Here is a 9,067-nt window from a genome sequence, read left to right on the forward strand (position 1 = left end):
GAGATGTCACCAAAAACTTTTGCTTCCGCAGAGGAGGTTTGGCAATTCATCCACATCATCTTCAATGTATATTTTTATGTTATTTTTGTAAAATTTTATAATTTTTCTAATGTGAAATAACATAAATTAATTATGTAGGTATTTTACAGCTATCTAAATTTAAATTTAGTTCTTCTAAATACCAAAACAAAAAATTTATAATATTCTTATTACACATGATTCTTAAAAAATAATAAGAATTTCTAAATAACCCTAGAAGCTATGATTAAGTGTTACAAAACTTACCACTCTTAAGATATGCAGCAACAAGAAAATCAATTTTAGGATAGTTACCCTCGTACCAGCGTGTAGTTGAGACCTATTTACATCTAATACCTATACATTTAAATTAAAACAAATTCTCTCTAAAATATTAATAAAAAAATAAATAACTTTTAACTTTTGGTCTGACTTGAGTTCTGTAAAAAACGTTTCAAAATGTACAAAACTTCATTACGAAAGAGTTTCCCCGAAAGTCGCGAAAATTCCAAACGTCACGGACGAACGACAGAGCCAGACTGCGCGCATATTGCCCGCAGGATTGAAGTTCACTAGTTCAGCGGAACGGGAGTAAGGAGAGGATCTGTTTCACTCTGTCGGATGGTAAAACCCCTTTCAAGGGGATAGGCTCCTTCTGGTGCTTGCTGAATAATTGAATCAGTAATTGGGGATATTAGGGGTTGGCGGTAGGACCTATTTTCACGTAGTTTTACTTTAAATATCAGATTTGGTAGCTTAATTAGGAGGCAGAAATTGAAATTTCTGATTAAAGTCTGGATTTTAACTCTTAGCTTGAGTTGTACTGTATAAGGTAGATAAAAAAGAGTGACGGGAGGTATTAAAAATTTGATAATTTAAATTGACACATAAGTATTAAATTATTCAATTTTAGACAGATATAGGTGTTTTAAATTTTAATTATCGTTGTTATGCCCTTGTGATGCCATTGGATATCTATGTCAATGAGGTCATCTTACTTACAATAATTCGCTTATGCTTTCTTAGAATTAAAGTAAAAGATTGTTCATCAAAGACTTCCTTCTGAGGAAGTATCCTATTCTTTACCAGAAATATGTGGCACAACGCTAGCGGCAGAACAATTAATCACCTATAAAGTAAGCAGCAAACTGGACAAGGCCATATGATGATCGCTTACAGATTGTGTAAGAACATAGCAATTCTAGCGTCCAGTAGTCCATGTAGTACAGTGAGTGGTAAACTAAGGCTAAAAAAAGGCTTTTGGGTGAAAGCACCATTTTAGCCGGAGTGTGCAGGATGGAAGCCAACACAGTTCTTTCCGTTAGAGAAACACACCACAGTTTTCCAAGCAAAGGTGTTGCTATACTTCAAGTAGCAAATAAACGGGAAGCATTGGCAGATAATAAGGAAATTTGTTTTTACACTCATAGTCAAGCTACCCTTAAGGCGATCTAAAAAGCTAGAGCAAGCTCAACGCTCCAAGGAAGTAAGACTACGGTGGGACCCAGAACATCAGGATGTCGAGGGCAATAAACGGGCTGACGAACTGGCAAGACAAGTTTCCATTAGGTAAGAACTTAATCATTTGGTCTGGAAGAAAAAACAAGGATAATTTCAAGATAGATAAAAGGACGTAGACAGGCCAAGAAGATGATACCACATCATGACGGTTGTAAAGTAAAGGACTCCTAATTAGGTATAACTGCCTAAACAGGCATCTAAACTTGTTGGAATAAGAGAAAGTCCGCTTTTTCCGAATTGTGGTACGTGGGACGATACTTCATACCACATATTAAGTATTTGCGATAAATGGTGAGATGAGTCGACTAAGAAGGAAAATTTTAGGAGCAACGACACTCCAACGGGAAGGTCTTAAAGATTTGGACTGGAACAACGTGCAAGTCTTATTAAGAAGACGGACCCGACACAGTAAAGACCGTGCATTGGGAGTGGAAGCGTAAGGATGGGTGATTCTTACAACTAGTACTACTACTACTACTCCTAACCAGAAAACCGGTGTATATTTACACAGAAGATTCACAGAAAGTTTGTTCACTGCCTAGATACGTCAAAATTACTGCAGCAATGCCACCGCACCCTTTTTTTTTCGGAATACTTTGGCAGAAAAGGACAAAGTATATGGTACTCGAGTATCACGAGTAACGCCAGTGCTATAAAGCCAGTGCTTCTTAAAATTCTGTAAGTTATATTGTTTATGAAAGTCGTGCTTTAGAAATTAATTTCACAGACTTCCTGTCCGCCACCTTCCTTCAATGCGCCAACTTGTCCAAACTTCTAGGTTTCTCTGGATCTTTTATAAGACGTATGGCTCTCTTCTGGATGGAGTAAACCAGTTTCAAGGTGTATTTAGGTACAGAACTCCATATAAGACTTGAAACGGCAGAGGCAACCTTCTTTGTAAATGCAGCAGCCTGAACTGCAATTACACTCACCCTACTTCAAGATTATGTTAAAGTTGGCATTAATAGTTGTTACCTAGCAAAGCCTATGGCACTGGGTTTTGGCTGAAGCTATGTTGTTGGGCGACTGAAAGAAAGACACTCATGTACTGTCATCAGCAAAGCTGTAAATTGGATTAAAAGTATTGTCGACTAGGTCGTTGATATATAACAGGCAGATGTATCATTAAGGGACACCAGTGTTAACTTGAAATCTCTGCAAGGTGTGTCCATCCATGACAACCTGAATAGATCGGTTCCTGAGGAAGCTTTCAAACCAATTAACGAGAGTTGGTGGCAAACCATAAGAATACCGTTTGTTTAGGAGGTGATGATATCAGACCTTATCAAATGCCTTTGAAATATCCAAAGCTATTGTACGAGGTTTTTCATATTTCTCAATAGGCACGGTTTAAACCTACGGGACATAAGTCAACAAATCGCCAGTAGACCTGTGTTTTCGAAAGCCATAGTGACGGTCACTAATGATGCTCTTTGACTCTAGAAATTTGAAAATTTTCTGGTTTACAAATCTTTATTACCTTGCCGATTGCCGGGACTAAAGCAATCTGACGGTAATGAATACGCAACATTTTTTTCCATTTTTTCATTATCGGTTGAGAACTTTTTTAAGATCTCTGTGACATAAGACTATCTCTGGAATTAATTGAGAATCTTTATCCGATTGGGCAATTGAAAACCAACATTTTTATTGTTGAATGCCTTGGTGCAACTCTTATTGAACCACGGTTTGCTGTCTGAAGAGCTTTTCAAAGTGTTCGAAATATATGCTTCCTTATCTGGTAAAATCACCCCTAAAATCTCTTGCGCGTACATGCTGAAGGATCATTGGTCCTAAAACAGATATCATTTCGAGGAGACAAAGAAAGGTTCTGCTTTAGATGTCTCCAATTGGCTGATCTATGTATAATGTTATACTCTATGCGGCATAAATGTATCCTGTGTTCGCATTTCTTGTTCACATGTTGCGGTTATTAATTTGTGATCTGATGTGTCCTAGGCTGTCAGTCAACCAAGTCGCTTTGAAAGATAGAAAGAAGAGAGAGCTGTTGTACGTGATTAGACGTTGGCTAATTAATATCAATGTATTTTGTAAATCAGTACAAGTTAGTGAGGGTGTTAGACGGACCTAAGAAGCGAAGTGGTTCCTAAATCGGATGTGGAGATCGTATCCAGGATACATTACATCAACCTAGGTTGTTTCCGAGTTCACTTCCGTCTCTGATACAGCTGAAATGTGAGATTTGTTGGTTCGCAGGTTTTGGTGCACGGCATGTATGTTCTTGTTCAGAACCCTTCAGATTAAACTTAGAAAGCTTCTTTTCAAAACAAAGTAAGAGTTCGCTGGATCAAGAAATACAACCATATTGAGGGTAATTCGGCCGCCCATTCTTTGGAACAGGAACGGCACTTTTCAACCAACCAGGACCAGAGCCTTTTGTGATTCTGACTAAAGTAAAAGATCAGAATGCTAATCAATACATATTCTCATATACTTTTTAAAGAGCGGAGAGATGATACTAACTTAAGATGCTGAGTAAAATTTCTTTATTGCTTATCCTTAAATGAAAATATGTTGATTTTATAGATTTTCTAATAGTGTTACCGACCAAATTCCTACTTGACATAATAGGAAATCATTGCCTTATATCTTTCTTTGAAAAATCTTTTATTATACTATATTTCAAATAGGTAGAGAGTAATAAAATGTAAATGTCCGAGAGTAGATAATAGTACAGGTGGTTTACCAGAATAATACATAATATGTTTGAAGTATTTTTCTAACTCTGACTTAAGCCTTCTACTATGAAGGTCTGAAACGATAATGCTTCTAAAATGGCGGAGAATTATTTTTTAGATAAATATCTGAGCCGTGTTGTCAAAGAAAATAAAATTTTCTCCGACGAACTTCGCTACTAGGATCACCATTATTTCACCCTGCGTCATAGACTAAATTTTTATTAATAATTGAGTAGTAAAGGGATTCAATTTTCCTTATTTGTTACAGTAAATGATTATTGAAAAATGACAAAACACAGACATGAAAAATGACAAACACAGACACACACTGCGTATAATAAATAGTAAATAATATATAATAATAAGCAATAATTAAAACCAAAGCAAATTTTAGCACTCGATTAAATATCGAGTGCTAAAATATAATTATAAATAAAATCGGCTTCTTTCTTTTAAAGATTTTTACCCTCGGCCCAAAAAAAAATTAAACATTTCAGGATACATAGTTTTAAAAGTGTAAAAATTTGATTAAATCCTGTATCATGTATTATGTATGTTTTCCCCTTTTTTCTTTTGGTTTCCTGATTATTGTGCCTTAAAGAAGCCAAACACGTGAGCGGATTCGAAACCCCGAAAACTTGTCCTTTATAATATTAATTTTTTAGCAGGCTCCTTCCTGTATATAATTGACATTATTAGATTTGAAATAAACAACAGCAGAGTGATTTAGTATCGATGTCACATGCAGAGCAAAATCTAACCTAAGCCTGACTTTTTAACTTAACATTTAATCTAAATTGATCTGATTAGACAACTACTAAAATAATTCAGGATATTAAGCTAAACCAAAAAGAACTGAACTTTCACACTCGTTTAAGCAAGAACAAAAGAAGCTTTTTTAATCACTGAATGATTAATGTTGCTCACTTAGTAAGTTCATTCAAAATTTATCTTTTCTAGCAACAATTTCTGTATATATTCTTTATACGAATAAATAATAATTAAGCAAGAATAAATTTTTCGTGTTTTTAATACTAAGTTATTATAATATGCTTACGTAGCTAGGTCTAATACGCTGATATACTTCAAGAGAATCTACTTATATATACAAAAGGATGGTAAGTATTTAGCCACAGACAAAATAGTATACTGTAATGCTTTTCCAATGCAGATGAGTTTAAATTTTCTATTTTTCATATTAATAAATAAGAATTATTAAGTATCAACAAGATTTGATACATTTTTAAGGCATCAAATAGATTTAAAAAATAGTACTTGAAGAATACTTATCTGTTAATAATTTACACAATTTCTCGTCCCTTAACAAAAGATGCATTATTTTATGGATGTAATTGAAAAAAAAGATTAGGCGTTTATTAAAGCCCAAATACACTATCAACAATTAAATTGATTGAACATATACCAAAATCTTTTTATTTAATATTAAATCCATTATATTACATACGGAAAATACGGAAAATTTATCACACTGATTTATCTCGACGCTGCCATCAATAATTTTTCATTTTCAATAGTAATAAATGGTACTCGAACATCCGAGAGCTGAGGTGATAAAAGATCGATTAACTATAAATCAGAAAGGAAAGAAGTTAAATTTTCACAAATGCAGCAGCGTCTAAAATAGAAAAGCATCTGGAAAGGCCGTTTAAATAATTCACATTGACGAGAGGTCCTGTCCCAGAAACGTTCTTAAATAGAGATATATCTCTTACCTGCATATGGGAAAATGGCGTAATTATTTATTTGAAAAAGTACAAAACTTCTGAATTATATAGTCCTTTCTATAAGAGAAGAAAAGATATTTCTTTTTATTCATTTTGAATTTTTAGAAAATAATTTTAAGGAAAATTGCATCATTAAAATGTTATATTTGAACTGCTAAGCAGTTACTTTATTTAAATTAATGCAAAATTTGACAATGTGGATTTTAAAGGTCGTTAATATATTTTCTTAGTAAAATTCCTAAGAAAATTTTAGGCATGCAAAAAAAACCGAGAAAATTATTGTGATTAAATATTATAATGGCTTACATCCCCTTTATACAGGGTGGTCTAGTTTCGAAAGCGGAAACTTAAATGGCAGATAGAAAATCTCAAAATAATATCAGTTTGTAATGTAAACTAAGTTCGAAAAATGCTTCGTTACAAAAAATACAAAATGTAAAAGTTTTAATTAAAATATTTAAATTTCATTATATTTTTAAAATTACTTTAGATATTTAAATGAAATTTGGCACGTTTGGTTAGATAATTAAGACACATCCTTTTATGCAAAAATTATTATTTTACTACCACCAGAGCCAGTGGCGTGCATAGGAAAGCATTGGAAAATTTTAATTAAAAAAAAAGCGCCACTGCTTTTTCTAGTATCAAAAGCTATTTCTAGAATCCTTATTAAGTTTTCAACAAAAAATTCCCTTTAAGTTTTTTTTCTTTGATTTGCCATTTGCACACATTCTGACTCCATAAAAATATGAAACAAAAACGAAAATAAAAAATTTAATAAAACTAATGACTTAATATCACAATAATTTCAACAATTATATCACAATGAAAGAAAATTAAACCTAAATTACAAAAATTGTTATTAAAATTTTGCGATTGTTTGGTCTATTTTTTAACAGTAATTATATATATACAGTGAGTGACCGAGTGAGATATGATTTTTTGAGAAAACGCTCGGACTTTAAATAAAAATCGAGACACTCAGACTCGATTTTTATTTAAAGTTGCGCATTATTTCACATAAATTTTTGTATACAGTGTGGAACAAAAAAAGATATGACGTCATCCGTCATTTTTTTATTATGGAATGCTATATTTTTTATTGCATTTATGAAATATAGACGAAATTCCAAGCAAGTTTCGTATAACACACCTTATCTCAAAACTCAACTGTTTCAGAAATATTTACATTTAACCAACAAGAAAGCAAGTAAGTACGTCTATTCACAAACTAAGATAAAATGGAGGATAAAATGTTATAAATTGTGAAAACTCTTATTAATGTATCAAGTGTTCAAACTGATCCCCATTTATTTTTAGCAGAAAGACGGTTTACAAACTCATGTAAAACACTATCAATTATTTCGGGTGATATATATGATACGTCTAATTTCATATCTAATTCTATTTTTCAAATCTTCTACGTTGTTTGGCTTCTCAATATAAACTTTACTTTTCAGGTACCCCTATAGAAAATAGTCGCAGGAATTTAGGTTTGGTGACCTGGCCGGCTACTCTATTAACCCTCTTCGTCCTATCCATCTTCCTGGGATTACTGTATCCAAGGAATTATGGACATCTCGAAAGAAATGTGGCGGTGCGCCGTCTTGCTGAAACCACAAATTATCTGTTGGGACAGCAGGATCTTGTTCGTCTGGGTATAGGGCACCCAACCAAGGATAAGATCTCCTTGAAAAAAATTGAAATAGCGCTGTCCTGTTAAGTTTTCTTCGAAAAAGTATGGCCCTATTACTTTATTTTCCACGATACCAGCCCAAACATTAATAGATTTACGGCACTGTGTATGAGCCTCAGTTGCCCAGTGTGGATTTGACACTGACCAGTACCGACAATTTTGCCGATTTACGACACCGTTTAAACAAACATTTGCTTTATCCAAAAACAAAACTCATAACATAAAACTGACGATTATTATTGCAAATGTTCATCATTTGCTCGCAAAATTGGTTTCTTCGATCAGGATCGTCCTCATCTAATTCATGTATTAGTCTAATGTTATAAGGGTGGTATTCATTTGCTTTTAAGATACGTCTTACTGACATTCCGGCTATATTATTATGAACTGAAATTTGTGAAATTGTATTATTTGGATTTTCTTCGACGAAGAGCAGAACGTTTAATTTTGTTTCTTCAGAAATTTTTGGATGATCTGATCTTGGCAAATCCCTAACATGACCTGAAGTTATGACTTTGTGCTCTATTCTATTAACTGTTGACTGAGAACTAGGATGGTTTGTATATTTGGCATTAAAAAGTTTACTTACTTCTTTTTGCGTGCGCACTCGATCCCCATACCGTAGCATCATCAAAATTTCAATTCGTTGGATTTCCGTTAAATTAGCCTTAATTTATTCTGATAGTGACATTCGAAAATGGAGATTCTTTACAAGTGCAACCATGGAAATAGAAACAATTGGCAGTGTTTATAACATTATTTTTATCCTCGATTTTAGCTTAATTTGTAAATAGACGTACTTATTTGTTTTCTTGTTATTTAAATGTAAATATTTCCGAAACAGTTGATTTTTGAGATAAGGTTTGTTATACGAAAATTTCGCCTTTATTTCATGAATGCAATAAAAAATATAGCTTTCCATTTAAAAAAATTACCGATGACGTCATATCTTTTCTTTTTGTTCCACCCTGTATACAAAAATTTATGTGAAATAATGCGCAACTTAAAATAAAAATCGACGGGTCCGAGCGTTTTCTCAAAAAAACATGTCTCTAATTTTTATCGAATTTATGCGGAACTTTAGGCGGTCACTGTATTATAGTTTAATATGGCCAGTTACTATGTTGGAATCAGCAGTGGTAAACCTCAAGAGGTCTATTAATTCATGGTTATTAAAATTAAGGTTGTTTCTTCATTTTATAAACTGATTCAATTTTTCCATTGCAACAGTTTAATTTAACAAATAATATATTATGTAGCTATGCGTAATCTCGCCACATATACATATATTGTTTTAGTTTAAATTAGCATAAGACAATTTGAAAATTCATTGGAGCTTATCATGATCAACCTTAACCTTATTTCAAATCATAACTCTCTTATTATTT

Source organism: Anthonomus grandis, chromosome 3, assembly GCF_022605725.1.
Source record: "Anthonomus grandis grandis chromosome 3, icAntGran1.3, whole genome shotgun sequence".
NCBI lineage: Eukaryota > Metazoa > Arthropoda > Insecta > Coleoptera > Curculionidae > Anthonomus > Anthonomus grandis.